The 13,292-nt window shown below is 42.7% G+C and overlaps 1 long non-coding RNA gene across 1 annotated transcript; it reads right to left on the bottom strand.

Moving 5' to 3' along the window:
* Nucleotides 1-338: 338 nt before the first annotated feature.
* LOC132431819 (uncharacterized) lies at nucleotides 339-10,971 on the bottom strand. The gene is made up of 3 exons (XR_009520802.1): nucleotides 10,925-10,971; nucleotides 4,414-4,771; nucleotides 339-413 (listed from the first exon to the last, which is right to left on the bottom strand). It is a non-coding gene; the product is annotated as an uncharacterized lncRNA (long non-coding RNA).
* Between the last annotated feature and the right edge of the window lie 2,321 nt (nucleotides 10,972-13,292).

Here is a 13,292-nt window from a genome sequence, read left to right as displayed (position 1 = left end):
GACCTGGAAGAGGTAACACACTTCCTTACAGGGTCACTCTTGCTCTCAGGGCATAGTTCATGCACTGGAAGCACTTCCTCATTAGCTCTCCCCAGGGGCTTCCATCCAGCAGCCAGTTACTGCTTGGGGTGGGAGGGATATACAAATATTTATAAAGGTCACATTGGAAAATTTTCTAAAACAATTGAACTGCAAAACATGTGTTTAATATTTCTAGTGCTTGGAATGGAAAAGATACTTTTAATCGCCCTCCTTCTCCCTGGAGTGTAACCACCTCCCATATCCCTTGGAGAACTTCTTCCCAACAGCAGAAAATAGCGAGACATTGCTCTCTCGAGGGGGCTTTGTACCTCTCATTCCTTGTGATTTAGGTGAAGGCTTGATTGGAGCGCATGTTTTCTGATCCTGGTAATCTTAAATAAATAATCCAAGTCCAAGGCATTAATAAAAGCAGTAATTCTGTCAAGCATCCTCGCTAACTTCCTAAACTTCTGAGGGTCCAGAGCTGGTGATTTATGAATGCTGCTAGAATCTGAGCTGTACTGTTTTTTAGGGGATTCGTTGGGAGGTATACTTTTAAAGGTAATTACTATGTGTCAGAAAGATGCCTGAGCCCCCTTGACATTGTGTGCTCAATTTTATTTAGAGGTCAGATGGCAGGAGAATTGTATGTGAAGGGGTATCCTTTCAACATTTACAAGTAGAAAGTAAATGTAACAAGCTAAGCTTAATTCTGAGTGGATGCGATAGTCAATTAACTCCGTGTGTACCTCGCTGTCGCAGGTCAGTCGAGTTCTACAGACATTTATGGTGCTCGTACCACATCCCAGTGGAAGATAGACACACACGTGTCTCTGGGTCCGGCATGGTCCAGTGCTGGAGTGTTATACCAAGGTTCCATGGAATGTGAAGGAAGCGCACCTGACCCAGCCTGGGAGGTGATAGAGGGAGGGGATGGAGGGAAGGAATGTCTTCTCCGAGGAGGTCTTGCCTGAGCTGGATCTTAAATAATCAACTGGGGACTTCCTTGGTGGTCCAGTGGTTAAGAATCCCCCTTCCAAAGCAGGGGACGTGAGTTCGATCCCTGGTGGGGGAACTAAGATCCCACATGCCGGGGATACCAAGCCCATGCGCTCTAGAGCCCGTGTGCCACAACTTGAGAGCCTGCCCACCAAAACGAAATATCCCGCGTGCCGCAACTAAGATTTGATGCACCCGAATAAATAAATAAAAAATCAACTGGATTTACCCAGGTAAAACATGAAAAGGGGGACAGTTACAGCTGTTAGAGCTGAGAAGGTGAGAGAAACAGTCAGCTTGGTAGTCTGACGGCACGGGGTAGTCTTTCCCTGCTAGTAAATCTGCCCCAAATCTGCTGCTCCCTTGGATGGATCTGGAATCTTGAAAACTATGTGAATATCAGCCCCATGCCACCCCAAGTTAGACTTCTACTGAGCATGGTCAGGTTGTGTCACAGCTTTCTACCTAGATTCCCTGGCTCCCGGCTCCCACCCTGGTTCTGGAAACGGAACTTGGATCTTCACCCCTTGCCTAGGCCAGTGGGTTATTCCCCCTCTGGAACAGTCCCAGATTCCAATATCCATCCCATCAGCTAAGATGAATCTCCCTGGTTCATGACCCAGACACTCAAACAATGTTAAGGAAATCTTACTGTGGGCCTCTCCCCACCAACCACGACCAGATAGCTTGGCTCCTTATAAATTAGGCCACCCAGTTCATGCTCGATCTTGCTACAGCTCTTGAATTTGGTGACTTGGACGATAGCTTCTCTTCCTTCCCCACTGCCCTGATTACTTTTCCTCACTGCAGCCAGCCTCAGTGGCTTTCTTTCAGCTCTAAACCTCCCACTACCTGTCAGCAGAAGTTGGGTTGGTTAGCGAGCCAGATGAGGCTGAGGCTCTCTAGAACTGGCAAAAGTCCATTTTCAGATGTCCAGACACTCCCTTGCCTTATCTCTACCCCTAACTCAAAACTTAGGGTTTGTTTTTGTTTTTGTTTTTGTTTTTTTGCGGTACACGGGCCTCTCACTGTTGTGGCCTCTCCCGTTGCGGAGCACAGGCTCCGGATGCGCAGGCTCAGCGGCCATGGCTCACCGGCCCAGCCACTCCGCGGCATGTGGGATCTTCCTGGACCAGGGCACGAACCCGTGTCCCCTGCATCGGCAGGCGGGCTCTCAACCACTGCGCCACCAGGGAAGCCCAAAACTTAGTTTTTAAGTCCAACTATGTGGCTGGCAATTTTAGAAGGAAGTATTCCCTAATGTGTGTTTGGAAGAATGATGAATGTTGCAGACAACATACTCATTCATGGGGATTCACAATAGTTATTAACATATTGAAAGGCTCTGGAAAGTTCTGTGGTCTAGAAACTTGTTTAATTTGAGTTTGAGAATTTCTAAAACAAAAGTTTTTTTCCCCCAAATAACATCTATCTAAATCCCCAGTCATCCAGCATTTAACGGAACACACTTAGAGAACATGGCTTGAAAGCATTACAGTTCTTTTCCAGTACTGTTAACCAGGGTGGTAACCTTCCAAGTGGAGGCATTCCGGAAGGACTGGAAATACTGGCATCGCAAATCGAGTTGTAGCAAATTCATGGCAGGCTTTGCTGGGACAGGGTCTGCAGAGACTGGAAGAGTTTAGCAGGCAGGTTGTTGGTGTCTGCACAGCACTGATTTCCCTTTCTTCTGATAACAGCCTCAAAATTTTCTTAGAAAATTAAATTTATAAGGCTGAAGTGTGCTCCCACCCCCAGCCAATTCATATGTTGAAATCCTAATTCTTAGTACCCCAGAATGTGACTATGTTTGGAGATAGGGCCTTTAAAGAGGTGATTAAGAGAATATGAGGTCAAATGGGTGGCCCTTATATGACTGGTGTCTTCATGAGAAGAGGAGATTAGGACACAGACACACACACAGAAGATCATATAAAAGCACTGGAAGGAGACGGCCATCTACAAGCCAAGGAGAGAGGTCTCAAAAGAAACCAACCCTGCTGACTCCTTGGCCTTGAACTTCTCAGCCTCCAGAACTGTGAGAAATAAATTTCTGTTGTTTAAACCATCCAGTCTGTGGTACTTAGTTATGGCAGAGAACTACTACACAGGTGAAAGTGAGGCTGATCCCATTGCTTGGATCCTCAGATACCCACACCCAGCCGATGACAACAAAGTCTCATAATGGTCCACAGTGATTGGCTTTGGGCTGGTCACATGACCCAAAATAGGCCAATGAGATCCAGCCCCTATTTTCTTGTACCACTGGGAGAGAGGCCTCCTATTTCTGTAGTTGTTGTTAAACTGGTAGGAGACTAGCTGGAAGCCGTCTTTAGTATGATTAGAGAGAGACCTGCCTGAGAATAGAGCCAAAGAAGGATAAATGAGCTGAGAGTAATAGAGAGGTTCCTGATAGAATCATCTGAGTGCCTAGACCTAGTCATACCTGAAGTTTTCTGGACTTCCATACTCCCTGGATTTTATAGTTATGTATGCCAACGCATTCCCCTTTCTTTCTTTCTTTTTCTTTTTTTTGCCTAAAACATTTTGAGTTGTAAAAGGATTCCAAATGATACATAAAAATAACGAGGTAGGGCTTCCCTGGTGGCGCAGTGGTTGAGAGTCCGCCTGCCGATGCAGGGGACACGGGTTCGTGCCCCGGTCCGGGAAGATCCCACATGCCGCGGAGCGGCTGGGCCCATGAGCGTGCGTGTCCGGAGCCTGTGCTCCGCAATGGGAGAGGCCACAACAGTGAGAGGCCCGCGTACCGCAAAAAAAAAAAAAAACCAAAAAAAAACCGATATAGCTTTTGAGAAAATGTCCATCAATGTTATTTTCATATTCTTGCTACACTTTCCTTTCCAAATGTCTCTTTAGCCTGTTCCTTTTGAATAGAATCTCCTCAGAAGTAATAATCTCTGTTCCATGAAATGTATGAGATTTTTTTCAGATGAAACCCCTGATGGATTCAGTTGTGAGATATCCTTCATAATCCCTGTTACCGTGTCTGTGGGGGTCTGGGTGAGTCTGTATTGATGCCGCCAACTGTAATTTTCAGCCAGGCAACTTCACACATTGCCTCACATTTACAACAAATGTTTTAAAAATTGTTATGATGTCATGATTAATAAATTGAGTCATCACTGACAAAAGTCCTTTGTAAACAACTTTGTGATTTTCTCTAGTAACCAGACTCTTGGATAAACAATTTTCATGACTATATTCTAGGGCTCACTGTGTCTTTGGGGATATTTGAATGTAACCTGAAGACCCCCAAAGATAGAAAGCTTTAAGGCATAGGAATGGTCTTTCATCTGGTGTGAATTCCTGGATGGTGGCAGAGAGGAAGGTATCTGTGAACCCAAGGCCCCCCTTTCTGCCCTAAGAACTCACCTCCACCCGATGGGCACGTGGTTGGTTCTTGTCAGCACAGGTAGTGGATGAACCTCCGAGGACATATTTGGAAAATCCAGGAGAAATGAAAATTCATGCAAAAATTTTTTTGACTCTTTAAGCATCATTGTTTAGTGAACGTGGGCCAAAACCTTGTCACAGCAAGCTTCCTTTCGAAAGGGATGTTGTTTACTTTCCTCTTATCAGTCAGGAGACCTGGCAAGCCTTTCCCTTGGTGAGGTGTCCTGGCTCTTCCACGTGGCACTCAGCCAGAGTTCAGAAGTGGAGAGCTGCGTCAATGCCACAGACCAAGGAGAGATGCCCACCGTCTACATCTCGTGGGAAGAACAGAGAGTGGCTGGAGGGGAGGAAGGGAAACACGTTATTTTTTGTTTGCTTGCTTTTCTTTTTTTTCCTCTAGTGGTTGTGCTTCTTTCTTAAAGATCTCCCCTATGAATTTTCATATTCTCAATTCTTTGCTGCCCTCAATGGTCATTTGGCTGTGGAAGATGCATTACCTAGATTTCTTGCCTTCTCACTATTAAGAAAGGGTATGTAAGAATATAGACACCCCAGCACAGGAATTTATGAGTGATTAACAAGATTCCAGGTATTATTTTAAAGCTTGATTTAATAAATAAGGAGTTGGGTGTAGTATGACGTGTAACATATAGAAAAAAAGTTTTAAGACTCATCATTTGCTTTCTTTCTATGTCACATTAATTTAAAAAAATATGAGACGTGCAGTGATAATATGTCTTAAAATTGTCTTCATGATACTGGGCTACTTTCTAGAAAATTTAAATAACAAACTGTTTTTTGGGTTTTTTTTAAGCTCCATTTGTCTGTTTTTTGTTCTGTACCCCTCACAAGACAGTGAAGGTCAGGTGTTTAAACACACAGGCTTTAGGTAGAGTTCCCTGAGCCAAGTCCCAGCTCTATCAGTTTTCCCACCTGTAAAATAAGGCTTAAAAATAATACCTCCTTCGTAGTGTGGTGCTGAGGATTGAATCAGAGTCGATGTAAAGTACACATTGCGTACTTTACGTATTGTGAGCATTGAGAGCACCCACTGATAAACACTTGTTCTTCTCAATATTATTGTTATTATCCACAGTTCCTGGTACCTTGTGGGTACACAATAAATGTTGAGTTGATAAATTTTATTTAGCGTTCATTGTATTTGTATATTCGCCTTCTCACAAACTAAACAGAAGTATGAAAGATGTCATTTTCATCCTGTTTAAAATCAAATATACTCTTTTCCTGTGAACCGCTGACGGCATAATGCTAAACAATCCCATGGCACAGTTAAAAAGCACAGTATTGAAATGAAGGAGGTAGAAGAAAATTGCCAATTTGGGAAAGGATTCATATACATGGAAAAACAAAAGCACTGAGTTAAGAAAAAAAAAAGTTGAGGGACTTCCCTGGTGGCACAGTGGTTAAGAATCCGCCTGCCAATGCAGGGAACACGAGTTCGAGCCCTGGTCTGGGACGATCCCACATGCCGCGGAGCAGCTGGGCCCTTGAGCCACAATTACTGAGCCTGCGCTCTAGAGCCTGCGAGCCACAACTACTGAGCCCACGTGCCTAGAACCCGTGCTCCGCAACAAGAAAAGCCACCAGAATGAGAAGCCCGCACACCGCAGTGAAGAGTGGTCCCTGCTCGCCGCAACTAGAGAAAGCCCACATGCAGTGGCGAACACCCGATGCAGCCAAACATAAATAAATAAAATAAATACATTAAAAAAGTTGAGGGCTTCCCTGGTGGCGCAGTGGTTGGGAGTCCGCCTGCCGATGCAGGGGACACAGGTTCGTGCCCCGGTCCGGGGGGATCCCACGTGCCGCGGAGCAGCTGGGCCCATGAGCCATGGCCGCTGAGCCTGCGCGTCCGGAGCCTGTGCTCCGCAACGGGAGAGGCAACAACAGTGAGAGGCCCGCGTACCGCAAAAAAAAAAAAAAAAAAGTTGAATCTTTTATAGAGAAATGCCCAGGTCATGCAGAGCCAGAAAACTTACTTCATAAATTACTTTTATAGAATTTTTGCAAAGTGTTAAAGCAAGTTAGCATCAGGATACACTGATTCTAAGAAAAATAAATTAATAAATTTAAAATCTTCAAGCACCTATATTCAAAGGCTGCTAGGCATTTTAATAGGAGATAAGTAAGAACCATTAATCACGGTTTCCACACGCTTTCTCACATTACCTTGGGCAACTGGGACCAGGCTGAGGAATGGTACTGCGAAGAGGAAGCTGCTGATAATGGACAAAATAGTGATTTTATCGACACTTTCTACACTACATTTTGTCTACACTTTCACTGTCTCACAAGTAAGCACAAAATTGTACCTGTTGACAACTTAATGTTTTTCATCTTTTTGCCCTACCCTTAGGGACAGGTAATAAAATCAGTGAATGTGCATTTCTTTTCTACTTGCTTGGCATAAATTATTGGTCACCTTGAGCGAGAGAAGCTGAGAGAAGCCCTCATGTGTATTGGCCTCGTTTATGCACTGACCATGTTTCAATCCATGTTTGGAGTCACAAAGTTTACTAATAGAATCCTTGGTCTTTTCAGAGTCAGAGACTTCTCTGAGAATCTGATGAAATGATGAACCCTCTCTCCTCAAAATACACAGATTCCATAAGATCTAGGAATGTCCATCTTGAGACCCTCCAGGGATGGCCCCTCACGGTCATCATGCTTATGTTGCAAAGCGGCGACAGTCACATGGAGAATGATTTAAAAAAAAAATGCCACCTAGGAACAAACGTGTAACCTCTCGTTAGTCTCAACTCTTATAACTCACTTTCCCCATCAAGCTTCGGACATTTTCTTACATTAAAGTTACAAATCAGCTGGGTTTGCTTCCCGGATTCAAAGACTATTCAGCCACATTTGTGGCAGAATTCCGTCTCCCCCATCCTCAGTAAGCTTTTAAAACAAAGCACCTTCCCTTACCGGAAAAAATATTAAATCTACTTCTTTAAATGCTGAAACCACGAAGTCAGTAACTTGGAGCAGCTCTCCATCGCCATTCTTCTCATGGTTCATACCGACGACTGCACCTGCCCCTCTGCCTTTCGTAGTAGATTGAGTTCTATTTCCTTTCTCTATAATTGTCTGTTTTCAACAGAGGGTCAGAGTCAGATTTCCAGCCATGATTTGAGGACCCTTGTTCTACTATACTATCTAATTTAATTAACTTCTGCTGTAGTAAACCTCCTTTCTGAGTGAAATAATTGGATCTTAAGCACCTACTAGCTCTTTAATTTTGAGCACGTCACTGAACCTTTTTAGGACCCAGTTTTCCAATACATCAAATCTCTAAGGTTGCTTGAAGTCTAACATTCTATATTTAAAAAAACACATATAGGTATGTGTGAGTGTGTTTATTGCCTAGACCTGGCAATTTTTCTAAGTGGCTGATAACCTCTGAGGAAACCCAAATGCTCAAACATACTTTTTTCTTTTCAGTACTTTTAAAAACATACAAAACCATTTTTATTCTTGCCCAAGTAGTCTTGTCACCCTATTAAAGCATCTAAAGGTCTCTAGCAAATTACTCATTTGAAATAACAAGTCAGGAATATCAAGCTTTAAAATACAGGGCTTCCCTGGTGGCGCAGTGGTTGGGGGTCCGCCTGCCGATGCAGGGGACGCGGGTTCGTGCTCCGGTCTGGGAAGATACCACATACCGCGGAGCGGCTGGGCCCGTGGGCCATGGCTGCTGAGCCTGCGCTTCCGGAGCCTGTGCTCCGCAACAGGAGAGGCCACAACAGTGAGAGGCCTGCGTACAGCAAAAAAAAAAAAAAAAATTTAAGAAATTGTGCTTTCTTCATATACATTAGTTTCAACCACATAAAAATAAGATGCAGTGCATGAGTAGTTATACTGAGATGACATTTAAGAGAGAATCTGAGTTTCTCTAGACCACTAGATTCACCAGGATACTCCCAGCCCCTCACACTGCATGTGGCACATAGTAGGTGCTCAATGAAGTTTTGCTGGGCAAACGAAAGGGTCTAATAATTGCTATAGGATGGCCATAAAGCCCAACAATTATTTCCGGGGTGAGGGGGGGAAGGAATTAGGAATTGGAGAAGGTGTGTTAGTGGGTGGAAGTCAGGGTGAGAAGATAGAAAAAAAAAAAGGTACTCCAAGAGGGGAAAAGATCATGAACCTGGAATTGTTTTTGATTGTCATAAAACTGATAAGAGATATGAAGAGACAGGGAGTGGACAGTGGAAACGTTGTGCTACATTTTTTTTTCCCACAATAAGTAATTTTACTTATGGCAAAATACACAGTGCCTCACATCATCCACTGTTTAGATTAGTACCCTAAACTGGATTCTGAATGAGACAGTCCTTTGAGTGAATGGAAGCTTGTGTATTTATTTTTAAATACCCACAGAACCTCAAGCCTGAGGTGTTAACTGAAGCCACTGAGTAAACCCTATGATCTGAGCAAAATCATGATCTTGTATGTCTGTAAGTAGCATCTATTTTAGGATCTTCCTCATTTTAAAATCTCATTTTCTTTTTGAAATTTATTAATATTAATCTGCAGTTGAACATTTTCAGCAAGGATGACTATATCAGTTAGAAATGTATTTGATGACAACTATTGAAAGACCTGGCTTAAAAAATACGAGCAGATGTCCAAAGGTAGATGGTTGCTGGCATTGACTAAGATGCTCTGTGATGACATTAGATGCACAGGTTTTTTACCTCCTTCCACCCTATCATCCTATGTTTGTTGGATGCCATCCTCATAGTTGCACAGTGGTTGCTGTAGCTCCGGTCATCACATCTACATTCAAGGAGGGAAGATGTGTGTGTGCGTGTGTGTGTGCACAGTGTGGGGGAAGGACGAGCCAACTACTTCTGTTCCCTCTAACAAATGCTAAAATTTTCCTAGCACGTGAGTGGACTTTCATGTATATCTCATTGGTCAATGGCTTTACGAGGCTATTTTAGATGTGAGAGTGGGTGAGAGAGTGAACATCTCACCTGAGGCTAGACACATCACGGCTCCAACAACATTTGGGTTCGGCTGACAAGGAAGCACCAGAGAATGGAAATAGATTGAGAAAACAATAATGTTTGCCACGGTCACAGTGATAGAAAGATGATGGGAACAGAAGAATAAAAGCATAAATAAATAACTACATTTCTCTTTTATTTGGTGTTTAAAGCTAGTCTTATTTCCCATAATTTCTTTGAGTAGGTGTTACTGCTTGCTTGCTTGACTCAGGAGAACATTTAGTAAAAAATGATATAAGTTATACTTAGTAGTTTAAATAACAATGAGTCAGATGTCCTGCGTTGCAATTTTTTTGCATACATGAATTTTAAATTTTATGTGAAATCATTATTTAATGATTATATTAGAGTTGTACATAAATTTGCTAATTTGCACATATACAGTTTTGGAATGAAATTCCTGCTTTTTAATTAATGGCCAGAATTAAGGATATGGCAAGATTTTGTATGTAGAAGTGTTCAGGGGAAAATAAAATTTTTTGTCTACTGTACATAAGTCAAAGAAATGGGGGAAAAAGGCAGTAAGGGAAATGGAAATTGTTTAGATAGCATAGGATGACAAGCAGAATGAAATTTAGACTGGTAACAGCAAAGACTGAGGTAGGAGAAGAAAGAACAGAAATATGAAATGAGTGTTGAAGTTCTCTTTGAATTAAACATCTTATAATGGAAAATTTCAAGCCTCTACTAAGGCAGAGGGAACACTGCAGTCAACCTGTACCTGTTCATCACCCAGGTCCAACAACTATCAACACAGGTCAGTTTTGTTTCAGTTACGTGCAACCTCCACCTCCTGTATTATTTTGAAGCATCTCCCAGACATCGTATCATTTCATTAGTAAGTATCTAAGTAGTTCTTTTTAAATTAAAAAACAAACAAACAAAACCTTTAAATATGTAGTTATCTTTGGATTTGGATAGACCAGAGTTCAAATTTTAGCTTGGGTACCAACAGCTGTGGGACCTTGGGCAAGTTCATTCATTCTCTCGATTCACATTTATTAAGCATCGCCTGGGAGCCCAGAAGCAGACAAATACATTAAATAATTTCAGATAGAGATAGATGTAATGAAAGAAATAATAAAACAGGGCAATGGAACTGAGAATGACTGGGATCTACTTCACACTGGGGAGCTGGAAGGGATAAACCCTTCTCCACTCCGTTCTGGCTTCTGGCGCTTGTGAAGTAGAATCTGACCTGTGTCTCGTATGGGTCTTGAGAGTTAGTTAATCTCTGAGGAAGCGTTTACCAAGGCCTGGCATGTGGCCAGCTCTCCATAAGTGAAAGACCTGGTGATCATGATCTTGATTCCCATCCCAGGGAGACCCCTTCCCAGGGAGGGCTGTGATGGTCTATCTTGCTTCATTCTCACTTAAGCTACATCGGGGTGTGCTGGGCTCATTGCCACGATTAGAGCTTGGTAAAAACTCTGTCACCTCTGATTCTTTTCTCTCACCTTATTCTAGGACTTGGTGAATCTCTGGAGTTGCAACAGGAAAGCAAGGTTATCCTGGGCTGTCTCTCTTTCCTCCTCTTTGCCTCCCCAAATTTGTGGGAAGTAACTGGCTTATAAATTCACCGTATTTTTATGTAGAAAAGACTTGTTTTGTGCTAGAGCGAGTAGTTGAGAAGAGCTGCTTAAAATCTTATATTAAATTTATAAAAAAGCCTTCTGAGATTGAGTTTTACAGTTTCCAATGTGGCAGACATTTAATTCTAATGCAAACAAAGTGCTGCTGGGAGTCTATCAGAAAAATGAAACATTTTCAGGTTTTAGGAATGGCTACTTTTCTGGGATTTAATGATCTTTTTCATAAAATTTTAGCAGATCAACTTTTATTTATATTAAATGTAGGCTTTGATCCAAACTCCATGTAATGAAGCAACAAACAAGGGAAAAAAGTAGAATTCAGTACAGTCATTCACTTCCTTTAGGTGTGGGAAACGCAAGGCCAGTGAGCTGTGCTTACACAAATCCTGCCTGTGTATGACTGAGTAGATTTGAAGAACACAGGCTCTCACTCTGCAGGAATGATTAAACAGTTTCAGCCGTTCCTTGTTGCTTAATCCTAACCTGGAACAGCGAAAGGGCTGAGGAAGGGTGAGCTTTAGGACTAGTTTATGACCCCCGCACGCCCGCCCCATCGGGGTTTACATGGAGGTTTCACCAGGACCTTTTGCCAGTCCCTACCAACTGGCTCTGGGGCCAATTCGCGCTGCTCGCCCGGTCCTGCACGGATGACTTCAGCCGGGGCTTTGCTGCTGCCTGGTTGCCTTTTCAGTCACTCGTCCTCCACTTCTTTTTTCTTCTGTATAATATCATTTATATGTAGAATCTGAAAAGTAATACAAACATTCATATATAGCAAAACAGACTGACAGATATAGAAAACAAACTAGTGATTAACAGTGGGGAAGGGGAGGGGGAGGGGCAGGATCTCCTCCCCTAATGGGATTAAGAGATATAATCTAATATGTATAAAACAGATAATCAACAAGAATATATTTTATATAGCACAGGGAATTATAGCCATTATCTTATAACTTTTTTTTTTTTTTTTTGTCCTCCACTTCTTAGACCCGAGTCTCTGTGAGGGGCTGTTTTCAACCCCCCTCACAGAAATGATATGAAACCTCCATTTCCCCCAGGTACTTAGTCCCGGGAAAGTCCTTTACTCCCTCCCACCCTTTCAGAAGGCATCCTCTTCCTGGTGCAGGCAGAGCACCACTGACCGGTGCCTTCCCTCACCTGGATCTTTCCCACTTTGTCTCTCACTCTCTACTCTCTGAATCTTTGCTCCCTTGAGGGATTGTGAGTAGTGGGCAGAGGAGGGTGGGTGACCATTCCCGGCCCTTTGAATGAAACATCTACAAGACAAACAGCCCTTTCTCTTGCTAATGTTGACCAGCTCTTATAAAAACTCTGCTACATTATTATGCTAACAGAGCCTTAGCAAGACTGATAAGATTGTAGCCTTTTTAACCTAATTGGTAAATCTCCCGCCTTTAGGAAGAAGATGGGTAAATACCCACAAAAGAGGATGAGGGAAGGAGAACACCCCATCCAGATGCAAAATTCTGGGAATAAGTATTTATAGGTAATCTGCTGTTGATTTACAGGGTATTTGTTCCTTCTACAGGAATGGCTTCCATTATAAACCATGCTTTTAATAATCCTGGGCCTTGGATTTTAATGATCTTGTGATCACTTTCAATTTGGAAAAGTCTGGCTCTGCCTGACCCTTTCACTAATTACACGATTCTAGTTGAAATAAAAGGAAGCTTCCTAAGGCTAGAAGGACTAGAGACAAAGGCAGGGTTGGTGCCGGGAGTGGTAATTACATCAACCTGCAGGTACCTGGGGAAGAAGGAGCCCACACCTTTCCCCTGGGTCAGGGTGGCACAGGACTGAAATCAGTACCAGGAAAGAATAAACCCAAATTTATATGAAAAGACAGAAGAAGCTCCTTTATTATAGCCCAACAGTTATGACAAATGAAGACACATCCAAGAACAGATAATGAAAAATTTTGAATTATTGCCATTGTTTCTCATATTCCTGAGACTCTTGAATTAATATAGCAAACCAGGCTGAAGATGAAAAGCCAGAAGCTTTATCAAATACGTTATGTCTGGCAGAATGTCTACACTGAACTAACGCAAAGTCCTGGTAGTAGTTTGGGTTTTGTGCAAGAAGCGGCATGGAGTTTTCTGGGAGGTGTTGATTCACTGACTTTTCATTCAAAGCCCAGCTGACTGACTATGATGTTTTATACGTTTCCCATTGGAGTATCATGTTTATTTCTTCCTGAATTCTGACCTTA

Source organism: Delphinus delphis, chromosome 10 (genome assembly GCF_949987515.2).
Source record: "Delphinus delphis chromosome 10, mDelDel1.2, whole genome shotgun sequence".
Lineage (NCBI taxonomy): Eukaryota > Metazoa > Chordata > Mammalia > Artiodactyla > Delphinidae > Delphinus > Delphinus delphis.
The sequence above is the reverse complement of the archived record's forward strand: the minus strand, read 5'-3'. Positions and strand labels throughout refer to the sequence as shown.